Source organism: Triturus cristatus, chromosome 3_1, assembly GCF_964204655.1.
Source record: "Triturus cristatus chromosome 3_1, aTriCri1.1, whole genome shotgun sequence".
NCBI classification, from domain to species: Eukaryota; Metazoa; Chordata; class Amphibia; order Caudata; family Salamandridae; genus Triturus; species Triturus cristatus.
This window is the reverse complement of record NC_140583.1, coordinates 1,009,493,588-1,009,509,351: the sequence shown is the minus strand read 5'-3', so window position 1 is coordinate 1,009,509,351 and position 15,764 is coordinate 1,009,493,588.

The following is a 15,764-nucleotide window of genomic DNA, read 5'->3' as shown; positions in this document are numbered from 1 at the left end:
GCGTCAAAACCTTATGCCTACACTGTGAAGCAGTGCCATAGGGATAGGCTGGCCCCATGCTGGAGTTGCGTCATGCTTGCAACACAACTGTAGTGGCTTTAGCGCTGTCAGATACGTCAGGCTTCCAGACATATTTGTCAATGATTGCAACATGGAGTGCCGTACATTGAATACGGCGCATCCATGGTGTCGCAAGGAGGGCACAGTGAAAATTGTCGCAGCACTGTTTTGTCACAGTGATGCAGCACTTTTCATCAATGCCCAGGAATCCCCGCTATCTTATTGATAGGGGGCATCCCTGTCCTTTTGCATTGGCGCAGGCAGCGCAGCGAAGTTCCTTGCACTGCTGTACAGCACCCAAACATCTAGTGGACCCAAGTGTTTGCACTAATTTTAAGACCAGCTATTTTCTGGTCTTAAAAAACTTCCTCTAACTGGACTTAGCGGCAGTTTTGGAGGTTTATCGCCGAATGGGAATTTCATTGTAAATATCGCGAAGTGGGGTTAGCAGCAGTTTTTTCACAGGAATGCTCGCCTTGCATCTCATTTTTGTTAAGTCCCACTAACAGAAGTGGTGATTTTAAAAATTCATGTTTACGCCGTAAAAGTGCCACTAACTGCAGTTAGAGGCAACTTGTAAATACGGCGATAAAAAAAAGCCGACGTAACTTCAAAAAATTTATGCTACGGCGGTATTATGTTTCTGTACATATGCCCCTTGGTCTTAAACAGGCGAAACAAGGAGAAATGCTTTATTTCTCTTCGTTTTTGCTGTTTCCATGTGTGTTGCCTCGTGCAGCACACATAGAAACAGCAATTTGCCTGTGTGCAGAAAGGACTCCCCATTTTTAAAAAAATGCAGTTTTGCAACTTCTTTTTGTGCTGCATTAAGCAGCACACATAGAAGTTAAAAAATGGCATTCCAAGATTGTTTATGTGCAGGATGGGTAACTTTTCTGCACATAAACAATCGTCCCCTCAACACAGGCACCCTTGAACTATTGTGCAAGGATGCCTGCGTTGACACTAAGCAGATGAAGTTATTGCCAGTGCAGCGGGAAACGCAAAACTGCACCATATTCTTGTGAATATGATGCAGCCCTGCGTTTCTAAAGTGACGGAGCATGTTGTTAGCCTTCTCGGCTTAACAACATGCTCCGCCACTTTCTTTGTGAATATGCCTCTGCATGTTTTAGTCCTTATTGCAATTAAAATGTGTATGTTTTTCTCTCACATAACCTCACGCATCACACCTGAGGGGCAGCATCCCATAATAGGAAAATCAAACTTCCATTCTCATTAACTATTTACCACACACCCTACAGGGTGTAACTTGCTATTCACTTGGGCAAGCACTACAGCGCCCCACATAGGAATAGTAAGTGCTATACCAATGCTGCAATACAATACAATACGTTAAAAGCTATTTCCTGCACGGTTCTGAATATATATAACAGTAATTTTATACGACATCTATGTCAAATTAATAGGCATATATGTTTAATTAAAAAAGTAATAGTCGGGCACTCTCATGTGTTTTTGGCAGTGCATGGTGTCTATAAAATCGGCATTTTTAAAAATAAATAACTGAAAAATGTACATTACTGAAGTAATGAAACTGTCTGCATGTGCATATTCAGACTCCATGCATCAGATAAAAAAAATCACTGTAATCAATAAAAGTTGTAAAATCAATTCACTAACTCTAGAATTGCTTTACGATGGTTGTAATGCCTCCACTAAGAATCCATAACTGCAAAATAATGGACCATGTAATAATCGGCTATTATCTCGAAATGTCAGTTCTCGCACTCTTAAAACGACTTTGTCAGAGGTGGGTGTATATGAATTAAATATGCGCCACTCATTTCGCCGGTACTGCTTTTTGCCAGAAAGTGTAACACAGACTGACTTCAAACATACCTCTATATACCCATCTGCCCCTGCGATTAAGTGTTTCCAGCCCTGCAGATTGCACAGTGTGTCCTCGCCATAATGAAAGGCATTCCGCCATCATGTTCTCACAGCTGGCTGGCAGTTTGGGATTTCGAAGGCACTTCTCTGTTAAAAAAGCACAGGAGGGATAATGCCATTGAAATGAAGTGCGTGGCAGCTGCAACGTGAGAGGCTTGTGACGGGGCGCACAGGACTTCTTTATCTCTCCCCTGCAGAGCTTCATTAGGCTTCGAATAGAGATAATTTTCAGTGGCAAAATTACATCAATATATCTTATCTCAAATTAGTACAGAAGACATAACTTTAAAACATTCTAAACAGCTAACCCTTGAATTTAATGCTTCCCTCTCCTCTCCTCCACCCTCCCTGGACTGACACTTGCACACAGCCCCCTCGTTGACTTGCTATCCACAGCTGATCAGTAATGTCCTATTACTTACCGGTAATCTTCATTACTCCTGGTCCCGTTGTACTCGTCGCCTTCATTGAAACAAGTAAGATAATCCTATCTCACCAACAGAAAAAAGAACAAAGGAATGCTGCCCCTCCTTGACGTGCTATCCACAGCTGATCAGTAATGTCCTATTACATACTGGTAATCTTCATTACTCCTGGTCCCGTTGTACTCGTCCCTTCCATTGAAACAAGTGAGATAATCCTATCTCACCAGCATAAAAAAGAACAAGGGAATGCTGGCTCTACCTCCCCCCCCCCACCCCCCGCCCCCCCGGGAGTACATAAACATACCAATCCGAGCATTCCTCCTGAACTACCAAGCCCCAGATGACGGCCAGCAATTCTGGGAGGGAGGGAGGGTTGTAATGAAGGGGACGAGGACAACTGGACCAGGAGTAATGAAGATTACCAGTAAGTAAGACAACATTACCCCTTGGTCCATCCTGTCCTCGTCTCCTTCATTGAAACAAGTGCCCAAGCAGCAACCGGCCATCATCCAACAATAAACCACCAGAACAAAGGACCAACATCAAAACCAAGTGATTTATTGAAACAGGCAAAAAAAGGCAGATAAGGAACACTCAGCCTGAAGAACCCCCAAACCAAAATTACCATTATCCCCAGAACATTCTGAATGCGATAATGCCGCACAAAGGTATTAGAAGACGCCCAGTTGGCCGCCCTACAGATCACAGCCAGGGGCACACCACGAATCTCAGCCCAGGAGGCGCCATCCCACGAGTAGAACGCCCCTGCACACCAGCCGGAGGAGGGGAACCAGAAAGGGAGTAGGCCAACATGATGACCTGTTTCAGCCTGCGACCAATGCAGCAAGAAAAAGCACACCCCGCACAAGAGGAAACCCCAAAAGACACAAACAGAGAGTCAGACTTCCAAAAAGAATGGGTGTGATCCAAATAGATACGCACCGGCAAACACCCAGCAAATCCCAAGGAAGATCATCGCCCGCAACCTGCTCCGAACCTAAAGCAGGCAGCACCAGCTCCTGGGAGTGATGAAACTGAGATGGAACTTTGGGAACAAAGGAAGAATCCAAACGAAGGACCACCTCATCTGCAGAAAAGGATAAAAAAAGGCTCACAAGCCATCAAGGCACCTAGTTCACCAAGGCACCTGGCCGAAGTAATGGTCACCAAAAAGACCACTTTCAAAGTAACAAACTATATATCAAACTCCGACAAAGGCTCCAAAGGAGAGGCAACCAAAGCCCGCAACACCAAAGGGAGGTCCCACAGAGGGAAAGAAGGCCTCACCACAGGACGAGACAAAGAAAAACTCCTCAGCAAACGAGAAACCAAGTCATCCACTTCAGACAAATTCCCCCAAGGTGAACGAAAAGCGCTGACAGCCGCCCACTGAGCCTGCAAAGTGGAAACAGACAACCCCTTTTCAAACCCCTCCTGGACAAATTGAAGGACATCAGGTGGGGGGCAAACCAGAGGGGACAATGCCAGGACCCAACACCAGCGCTGGAAATTACCCCAATGCCAACCAAAGAACCGGAGAGTAGAAGGCTTCCAGGACTGCTGAATAGCCAAAGCTAAATGCTCGGTGAGACCTTCCGCCCAACAAAACAATGGGAACACCACTGCATTCAGGGACTTTGACCGTATACCTCCCTGGTGATTCAGGCAAGCTCCCGTCACCATGTTGTCCGAACGAACCACCACATTGTGATTCAACAACCGATCGCGAAACCCCGACAGCCTGGAATATTGCCGTCAACTCGTGCCAATTCGAAGACCTCCTCCCCTCCTGAAGGGACCAACGACCCTGAAAGGAATCCAATTCCAACATTGCCCCCCATCCCAAAGCAATGGCATCCATTGTCAGGACAACCGGAGGGGAGGGCTTCAGAGGTAGACCCTTGGCAAGATTGTCCGACACTGTCCACCAACTCAGGGAAGGGAGGACAGAGACACCGGAACCAATAGGGCCATATTGCGAGACAAGGGATCGCAATGGGCCAACAGATGTAACCAAAGAGGGCATAGATAAAATAGCGCTCAAGGTACCGTGAACACCGCCGCTGCCAGAAGACCCAGAAGCCGTAACCAGAGACAGACCAGAGAGGAAGACCCCTCCAGAAAATGACGAGCAAGGGAACCCAGGGTCACCGACCGAGAGGCAGGTAGGAACACTCGATTCAGATAGGTGCGGAAGCGAGCCCCTATGAATGTCAAGTCCTGTGAGGGCTCCAGTTGACATTTGGGGAGGTTCAGCAGAAACCCATAATCCTTTAACACCGAACAGACCAACTCCTAATCCCACAACAACTGATCCTAATCGTCCAAGTAGGGGTAGATCAGGACACCCTGAAGATGGGAAGAAGCCACCAACGGTGCCATCGTCTTGGTGAATACTCGTGGGCCGATCTCAGGAAGAAAAGCAGAACCTGAAATTGATAATGCCCGCCCAGAAGGCAAAACCTCAGAAACCTGCGAAAACTGGTGTGAACCAGGACATGATAGTAGGCGTCCTGAAGATCCAGGGTGCACATGAAGTGACCCGGGAGAACCAGGGGAATCACTCGTTGGAGGGTCTCCATTTTGAAAGGCAGATGTAATACAAACGTGTTAAGAGCCTTCAAATCCAGGACCAGACAGACCCCCTGTCACCTTGGGCACCAGGAAAATCAGGGAGTAGAACCCCTTCCCCATCTCCAGAGGACGACCCACCTGAACAGCTCCCTTCTCCAACAGAACCTGTATCCCTTAAGACAGCTCAAACCTCTTGGTCAGGCAAGATGACCAAGGACTCGGACGGACCCCTGAGTCCGGAGGAGGCTCAGAATTTTCGATGAGATAACCCAGTCTCACAATGTCTAGTACCCACGCATCAGTAAATGATTGTACCGAAGCCAGGAGAAAGTACTGAAGTCAACCTCCCATGACCACGAGAAAACTGTCTTCTGGAGGGTGAATGGAAGAAGTATTTAGGCTTCGAAGATACGGCCGCAGTGGAGGAATGCTTAAACATCATGGTACCCTGAAAAGTCAAGCGAAGGGCCGAAGACATCTGGGCAGAATCTGTTTTTAAGTCCTTTAGAACCAAATTGTGGCAAGCTGACACACAAGCCCCCCAGAAAGGGCGAATACCCTCACCACGTCGAATAAAACATCAGAGGGGAATTCCACCTGCCTCTCAATATGTTCCAGAAGTCCTGAACAGTCCGAGGTATCATCTATTGACCTATAGAGAGACTTGATATTGCAAATAAGTGATTGAGCGACATAAGTCCCATAGATGCCTGCCCTCAGAGCCAGATGGGGACCAAAATAAACTTTCCGAAGGGACGTGTCCACCTACTTGTCCACGGGATCCCTGACCACTGCATCCTTGGACAAAGAAGAACAACCCACCAGACTTGACACAAATGAATCAATAGTAATGGAGTCTAGCAACTCTTTAGACATATCCTGAAGAGGGTAATGTATCGCCTTTAATCTGGGAAGCATAATACGATCAGGGTCCTTCCACTCCCTCTTAAGAACCTCATGGATGTAGGAATGGACCGAAGCAACCACTGCTGCAGTGCTCTGAAACTGTCGCAGTAATGAACCCCCCAAAGTACTGGGAGCATCATCGCAAGGAAACCCCATGTTGGACTATACATGGTGCAGTAGGTTCGGCAACATATCTATGTCAATGTACTTGCCCTTGTTCTCCTCCCTCCCCATCCAATCCTCCTTAGAGTCACAAGAATGTGAGAGCGGAGTGTGCACCAAGCTCTTGGAACAGGGACCACCGCCCATTTCTTGCAAGGTTTCCTTGATCAAACGCTTAGTCCTCGTATCATTCCCTTCCCTGAGCCGTTGGAGTGCGCCAGATAAGGTGGGGAAGAAGACACAGAAGTGGAAGAGGAGGAGAGATCCACATGCCTACTCTTCCTAGAATATTTGCCCATGTCCACAGCTCCAGGAAGTCACAAAATCTGAAGAAACCAGGAGCACTCGGAAGACCAGGCTTCCCCAGTCCTTATTGAAAATGATCCCAGAAGTAGATCAATGCAGAGTCACTGGGTCCCCCAGCAGGGAACTGGAACACTCCTTTAGGATGAAATATGGATGATACAGCCATACAGGTCACACACACAGTCCATATATACGAGGCTGACTCAGAATGGACAACACCGCAGTTTGGTACTCACTATTGGGCCGGTAACTTAAGAATAAGCAGCAATCACCCCGCTGCACAGCCGACCGACCTCGATATGCCTGACTTCCTACCACATCCCGTGGAAGTCAGGCAATGCCATCCTGGAAGCGCCCCACCAACTGAGGGCCGCCGGGGCATGAACCCTGGAAACAGCCATGCCCGACGTGCCCGGCAACCCGGTAGATGCATCGCAGACCCCACAACCGGGAACCTCGCCAGAAGACAATGACCCCGACCACGAGAAATAGCATGACGCCCCCCATGCACAGCAGGCAGGGACTCAAGAAGCCATGTTCCCGCCACCCAGTAGCAAAAACTGTAAGAATGCAGTAGCCTCCCAGGCTCCTGCCTCACCCTAAACTGTCAGAAGACAGAAAAAAGAACAGGAGGAATGCTGGGATTGGTATGTTTATGTACTCCCTGGGGTAGGGGCTGGGGTAGGGACAGCATTCTTTCATTCGTTTTTTCTGTTGCTGAGGCAGGATTATCTCACTGGTTTCAATGAAGGGGACGAGGACAGGAGGGACCTGGGGGTAATCCTAGTGCCTTCATGCCTGCAAGAGCATGGCAGCCGCCCACACTTAGGGGCCATGTGTCTTTTCTGTGCTATAATCGAGTTGATGCAAGCCAGCTTCTGAACTTCTTTGAAAATTCCTATTTTATATTACTTTACATTTTGTTATGTGTGTTTTTATAGTGTACTCTTCACTTGGCAGGGTATCCTGGCGCTGATTAATTAGGAAATTGGTACAACATTCGAAATCGCATGGGAATTTTACATCTTACTAATTTTTTCCAACCAAGCTGATCCTCAGAAGTCAGTCTGATGTATATATGGTGTGCAAAGTTCAAAGGCCTGAAGAGGAGTATCCCCGAGGGATAGTAAGGGCCTTGCGCCGACGAGGTGCAGGAGCCTTCTCTATATTTACCAGGCAGCACTAAGCCACTTTTTTTGTCTTAATGCTGTCTCGTAAATATTGTTCCCTTTAACACAGTTTTCTGCGTTAAAGGGGCATGCTATGGGTGTTGCTGGGAGCATTCCCAGCAACATCCAAGGCCTTTGACACTGCCCCAGATGTATGAGAAATCGTAACTCTGAGGCAGCGCCAAAAACTTACGCCTCGCCAGGGTAGGTGTGAGGTAAGCACAACAAGGAGAAAAATCTTTATTTCTCCTCATTTTGCCTTTTTTTATGTGTGCTGCATTCTGCAGCAAACATAAAACAAAGAAAAAGCCTCTTGTGATTGTTTTAGTGCAGGAAAGGTTGCCTTCCTGCATAAAAATAATCATCCCTGCAACGCAGGCACACTTGCACCATGGTGCACAGGTGCCTGCATCGTTAGACGGCAGCCCATTTTGCACCGGCACAGGAGAAAAGGACAAGAAAGCCCCATATCGGATAGATACGGCATATTCCTGCCCTTTTCTTTTGCTGTAGGACAGCACAACAGGAAGGCCCTATGGCAAAACCGCAAAACTGAGGCCCTCAGTATTTATCACACCTGATAAAATCTGAGGACCTCATTTATGAGGTTTTGGGGCAGAGCAGCACCGCAAGGAATCTTGTTTTACTGCCCTATGTCAAAAAACAAGGGCAGGAATGCGCTGTAGCTATTTGATACGGCTCATTCCTGTCCTTTTCCCCAGTGCCGGCGCACATTGGGCCGCCATGCGCCAACGCAGGCACCCTTGCACCATGGTGCAACGGTGCCTGCGTTACAGGGCTGATTGATTTTGTGCAGGAAGGAATACCTTCCTGCACAAAATGTATCACAGGAGGCGAATTCTTGGAAATTTTCCTGTGGAAAAAGGAAAGCACAAGGAGAAATATAAACATCTCTCCCCGTTGCTCCTCCCTAATGCCAACCCTGGGACGGCATTCGTTTTTGATGTATTCCCAGGTTTACGATTTCTCGTAAATCGTGAAATGTGTCAGGTTCCATGGGTGTTGTGTGAGAAAACCCACAGCAACACCAATGGAATGCCCCTTTCACTCAGTTCGCGTGAAAGGGGCACATACTTATAAGGCCAAGAAAAACCACGCAGAGTGGCTTTACGTGGCCTTATAAATATGCTGTGACACATTGTGCCACCAGAAAGTCAAAAAAGTGACTTTAGGGTGGCACAAAAGTGCTGGTAGGAGACCCTGAGTTCAGAATTCATCAGGTGTAATGCATATCACCTATTCAGTCAGTCAGTCAGTCAAAGTTGGCTTTATTTCGATATAAAACATATCTTCAAAAGCAATACAATACATAAGATAAAAAGCCAATTCATAAGAAAACAGTTATACAGATTCAAAATACGAATGGCATAGATAAATTACATAAAAATTCCAATTTTAAAACCATAATTAAACAACATACAAAAGCCTTTTTGATCTGATCGACCATGCCCAGTTTAAGAACTTCGCCATACCACAGACGAGTAAAGGGCGTGTGTCGAATTTTAAAATACGGAGGGCCTCACTACATTGTCTTGTGCCTAGCTCTTTACATAGGGGTTTCAGCCACCAGAGGTGAGGAGCTTTATATGCAGGGCATTCGAATAAAAGGTGGGGAACCGACTCAATCCTGGTCTCACAGAAAGGGCAAAAAGGAGTAGTCTGTGCGGGGAACAACCTTTACAACGCAACTTTTACAACGCACTACACTTACAACGCATTTTTTACAACGCAACATCCACTACAACGCATTCCATTACATCGCATGACACTACAACGCATTTTTAAAAACTACCTTTACAACGCATTCCATTACATCGCATACTACCTTTACAACGCATACCATTACAACGCATAATATTACATTGCATTTAAGGGAAGTATTGGATAGTATAGGGGTTAAACTCCTACACTATCCAAACTTACCCTACTGTTGCACCCCCTGGAGTTAGAATAGTAATTTTTACCCCTACACTATCCAACACTTACCCTACTGTTGCACCCCCTGGAGTTAGAATAGTAATTTTTACCCCTACACTATCCAACACTTACCCTACTATTGCACCCCCTGGAGTTAGAATAGTAATTGTTACCCCTACACTATCCAACACTTACCCTACTGTTGCACCCCCTGGAGTTAGAATAGTAATTTTTACCCCTACACTATCCAACACTTACCCTACTGTTGCACCCCCTGGAGTTAGAATAGTAATTTTTACCCCTACACTATCCAACACTTACCCTACTATTGCACCCCCTGGAGTTAGAATAGTAATTTTTACCCCTACACTATCCAACACTTACCCTACTGTTGCACCCCCTGGAGTTAGGAAAGTAATTTTTACCCCTATACTATCCAACACTTACCCTACTGTTGCACCCCCTGGAGTTAGAATAGTAATTTTTACCCCTACACTATCCAACACTTACCCTACTGTTGCACCCCCTGGAGTTAGAATAGTAATTTTTACCCCTATACTATCCAACACTTACCCTACTGTTGCACCCCCTGGAGTGAGAATAGTAATTTTTACCCCTATACTATCCAACACTTACCTTAAATGCAATGTAATATTATGCGTTGTAATGGTATGCGTTGTAAAGGTAGTATGCGATGTAATGGAATGCATTGTAAAGGTAGTTTTTAAAAATGCGTTGTAGTGTCATGCGATGTAATGGAATGCGTTGTAGTGGATGTTGCGTTGTAAAAATTGCGTTGTAAGTGCATGCGTTGTAAAAGTATGCGTTGTAACGTCATACATCCGTCTGTGCTGGTACCTTCCATCCAGCGGTCAACTCACACACGGGCAGCACACCTATCCTAAATTTTAAATATAAAGCCCTATCTCTAGATTTTGAGATGATATCGAGATAAGGCTCAAGTAGTACCACCTCCTTTACTAATAGGAATTCAGCAGTACATCTACAGACATTGGGATTGGAGTTTCTGGACTCCATTACCCATTTCCACTACAGTTTTTTCAGGACAGATTTGGATGGTGCGGTCCTGGACTGCCAGGCCTCTCCAAGACCCAACTCGCCTAGCAACCGCTTAACATCCCTCAACCATCCTATTTTGTGCCAGCCAGGCATTGATAAAACCTCATTTAGCCCCTGCGCATAACTAACAAGCTCCGGAACTCTCCATATGCGGCCCCAGAGGAGTAACGGGCGCGACCTTGCCTGGTCTTTAATAGGGCTGCAGCCCATGTCAAGGAATATGGGAAGGGTGGGGGTACTATAAGGGAGGCCCATTAAATCCTTCAAAAACTTGTTTTCTGAACGGGTCAACTGATCCACATTCTGCGCCCCCCAAAGTTCTGCTCCGTAAAGCGCCGCAGTCACCCCTCTTGCCTTGTAGATGTCAAGTACTGGGGCAATCGGTTTGAGGGTGGAGGACCGTTGTTCTTTAAGCAGTGCCCCCACCACCCTTTTATGACTTAGCAGCATTTTATGGAGATGACAATTCCACCTCATGGTGTCAGAGAGGCGGATTCCTAAATAGTCAAACTCCTTGACCCTTTCTAGGGACACTGAATTCAGTGCAGGTGGCCTACCCATTTTCTTCGGGGGATTCAAGACCAAATATTTGGTCTTTCCCATGTTAATTTCTAATCCCCTCAAGTTACAAAAAGTTTGGAACCTATCAAGGAGGCTCTGCAACCCAACTGGGGTCTTGGAGATCAAGAGGGTGTCGTCTGCAAATAATAGAGTGGGTATTCTCCTGCCCGCCAGGGATGGAGCATCTGAAGGATTTTGTAAGAGATGCTCCACCACTCCATTGACATACAATGAAAACAGAGTTGAGGCTAGAACACAGCCCTGACGGACACCTCTATTTACAGTTATTCGGGCGGTCTTTTGGCCCTGATTACCCCACCGAACCTGTGCATAGTTTTCTGCATGGAACTTAATTATCAAAGATAATAGGTACGGTGGCATGCCTAAATCTGACAACACCCTCCATAGGCGGCTGCGGGGCACTAGGTCAAAGGCAGTCCGTAAATCTATGAAGGCGAGATACAGACTGCCTTTGCCCAGCACGACCACCTTCCAGTATAACAACAGCAGACGAAATGACTGCTCAATGGTCCCAGTGCCTGACCTAAAGCCCACCTGGAAATCAGAAAGTATCCTATTCTCCTCTACCCACTGAAGCATCCTCCCTAAAACCACCTTTCCTGCCACCTTTTGCGATGAATCCAGTAGGCTTATAGGGCGATAATTAGCTGGGTCATCCCGACTCCCTTTTTTGAAAATCGGGACGACCTCAGCGCCCATCCAGGAGTCTGGGACAGGTGCATCATAGAAACTTGCATTAAGTAATGATGCAATGAGCTTTCTCCATTCTAATGTATTAATGCGGATCAAATCCCCGGGTAGCCCATCCGGCCCCGCAGCTTTATTTGGGATAAGACACGAAATCGCATCCTCAACTTCCTTCCCTGTAAACACGAGGTCCTCACTCAGCCCAAAAAAGTCAACCGAAAAAGTTTCATCTGGATCTACCCCAACCCCCGTGGCCACAGTATAAAGGTTGGAAAAATGGTCAAACCATGACGCCTCAGGGATATTGCATGTTATAAGGGAATCCATGGGTTTGTCCCTGGTTCTGATTAAATCCCAAAAACCCTTCGAGTCCCTCCCAGCACTTGCCAGTTTTAGATCACACCAGAACTGATTCTCCCACTCTTTCTTCGCCTTACCAATAGCACCCCTGTACAACTTCCTGGCTGTACTAATCACTTCGATATCCTTAAGTTTAACTGCGTTGATTAGGTCCCTTTTCGCACTTATGCAGGGAGTAGAATACCAGCCAGGGTTACCCTTAGGGCGCCCCATCTTGTTGGCCCTATAGCCTGGGTTTCGCACAGTGAAAAGGTCACCTAGTGCTTTTGTAGTATGGCTAAACAAAGTGGGAATCTCATGAACATTTGACATAAGGGAATCCAGTCTGGACAAGGCATTGGCCATGATTGATCTTATTTCCACAATCTTGCCCTCGTCGAGAGCTACATTTTTCCATTTTAGGCGCCTCCCGCAATTCGAGGGACAAACATCACTTGTTGACTTCCACGCCTGAGGGGCTTGCAGTTTCTCCCCAACCGTCCACATTGGGGACAGTGACAAGGACAGCGGATTATGATCACTGTCAGACGAAGGGAGGACTGCCATATCCAACAGATGCCCCCAGAGCTTGAAATTCAGCAGGATATAGTCAATTCGAGATGAATGGCCTACCCTATTAAAGGTGTGGGCCCCACAGGAGTCCGACTTTGACCGTCCGTTTACTGCCCTCACACCATATTCCAGGGTTAGGGCATTTAAATGGATAGCACCTTGGGTCTAGCTCTTAATAGGTGGTATTAACAGGGGTGGAATGCCTCTCCTAGCATCTTCTTCTTGGGTGCCTAATATGTCTTCCTCGGCTAGGGGTTCAAAGGTGCAGTTAAAGTCCCCTGCTAACATAATATACGTTCCTGCCCTACAGGATCTGAGTGCGCCCTCTAAGCCCAGTAGGGTCAATGAGGGCGCGCCCCCTTTCGGGGATCTCGCATAGATATTAAAGATCTCTAAAGTCCGCCCCCCAGAAGACCCTCTGACTACTAATCTCTGCAAGTCTAGGGACTTAGTTTCTATATACCTTATATGATACCCCAATAAAATGCTTACCCAGATTAATAGACCGCCTGAAGGTCGACCTCTCCCGGCGGGCGAAAGGGTTGCAGGTACAAAGTAGGTAATATAACCAACCTTGTATCGGGGTTCCAGACACCAGGTTTCCTGGAATAAGCATATCCCGAATGACTCAATAAAAGAGTTCCATTCCGGTATGTCCAGGTTGCGAGAAATGCCCGCTATATTCCAGCTGATGATCTTCAGGACCTCGTCATCAACTGCAACCTGCGCAGAGGAAAACCTCTGCACGGATAGACTAACCTGAAATCCAGAGTTGGTTGATACATCACTCACTGGTTTCGGCTGGTTTGGGGCATCAAGGGCGGACTCATCGGGATTTAAATAACCTGTTGACTCCACAGTATGGGACGCAGCACTACCCTCAGAAGAAGATGGATTATAACAGGATGGCCCCAAAACTACCCCTTTACAATCTGAGACACAGCTCTCCTCCACCTCAGATACAGCAGGTGACTTCATGGGAGGTTGGTAACTATTTTGTCAACAATCCTGCCAGGACCAAGTGGAAAAAGGGCATGGATTTTGACGAAACAGGCTGAATTGGGGGAGATTATAAAGAGTTTGTCTACCATTCCATCCCTCCCAACTTACGGCTCTAGCAGGCCGGGCGGGAGCTACATAGGGATTAAAGAAACTAAGGTCACGCGTACCAATTCCTGTGTTGGGGCCCATACCGCCCTCGCTATTGTTGAAACTACAAACATAGCTGGCTACCCTAGGGTTTTCAAAATTGACTATAATACAGTCCCCCATTATGTCTTTGGGCCGGGTGCCTAACCAGCTAACCCTCCTCACATGGATAACCCGACCACCCAGTGAGCTAGGGAGAGGTCTGTTTTCCTTCAGCCAGAATAAGGTTTTATTCTTAAGTTCGGCATATGACTCCTGTTTACTTGGCTTTAGCACGGGGACCCCAGTAAGTACTGTCACAAAGGGCTGACAGTCTGGGGGTAGGTTGGCATTAGGGACAGGCACGATGCTTAGAGCATTTCTTGGTTGTAAGATGGGAGTTGGGGTTATTTTGCCAGATTTGGTATTAGTTGTACCAGTACAATTACTATTGCTAGATTTTTTGGTCGTAGCGGTACCGCTTATACTTGGGCCCACAGACCTTGCAGTCGTCACTGGATGGGCAATACTACCCAATGCTGCGTTAGATTGCGCCAGGACCCCCACTGTGGCCACCCCGAACTTTGGGATGGCCCCAGAGGAGGCCGCAGTTTGTACAATAGGGCTATTTACCTCAACCACCCCCTGCACTGCCCCACATGGGTTAGTTAGACTTATTGGAGCAGTAGGTGTCTCTCGAGGAGCAAGATTCCCTACTGAGCCATCCTCCCTAATTCTAGAGTGGAGTTTAATAAGAGATTTTAGGGAGAAGAAATTATCAAGAGTGACTTGCTCGAATCTGTCCAGTCGCTCTGTTAGCCCCTTCACTCTCTCTAGAACCGGGATCAACAATGATTTCATAATTTTTTCGAGCTGGGTGATTAATAGGGTCTCGGTAGGGGGGCCTTCGGCAGGTTCAGGAAGGTCGGACGTCAAATCTACACATGTCTTCTCTACAATAGCACCAGTAGCTGCTCCCCCTTTTAGCCCCTGGGGATGACCGACGCCCACCCCTACACCCTTATGGGACCAACCCACCCTACTTCCAACTCTCCTAGGTTTCTTAAAAGATTTTAAGTAATTGCCCTTACGTGGGCTAGCCAGTCGTTTCCTTTTACTAGAAGCTAGACCATTTACTACCAGTGGTAAGGGCACAGGAGGGGCGGTGAAATCCTCCTGACGAGGTGAGATAGCAACAGGGAGCAAAAGTGCAGAGGTCTCAGTCAGCCGTGGCTCTGACAGGGCGCTCTCACCTCCCAGCAAAGCCGCAGCAGACAAACTCTCTAGCCGGTCCAGGCTGGCCCTAATCGCAACAACCCGTGGATGGTCAGGGTCTAGTGAAACATTAACTAAGGGATCAGATGCATGAACAGGAGAAACATTAGCTAGAGGGTCAGTTGGGCATACTGGGGAGGGAACTAATGCCAGAAGGCCCAACGATGAGCGTTTACCGGTCAGGGCTTCCCGAGAAAGACGCCCTTCTGTCATGGCGATTTCTTTCTCGATAACCGTAACCACCCGGGTAATAAATTGGTCCATGGTCCCAGAAACACAACCAGCACCAGCCCCGCCTACTCCCCTCAAGCCCCTACCAGATCGCGTAGACATTGGCATAGAGACCTCAACAAAGATAGTTAAGCCACTAACTGCGCCTAGAGAAGGAGTCCTTCAGCTCACAGTCCAATAAAACACAAGACTTGCTACCCGTGCACCTCCTAAAGCAAATATCAGAGGGGTGGCCCAGCCCAGCCTTGTCCAGCCCCGGACGGCCACAGACGGCCCGCCCTTTGCCCGGGCTTCGCCCGGCTCGTCCCACGCGCGTCCCGCGATGCGCGGTGCAGGGCTTGAATTTATCCCACCTGTAGAGGGCGTGACGGGGAGGCGGCTTCAGGCCCAGGTGAATTGTGGGCGTTGTAGTGTG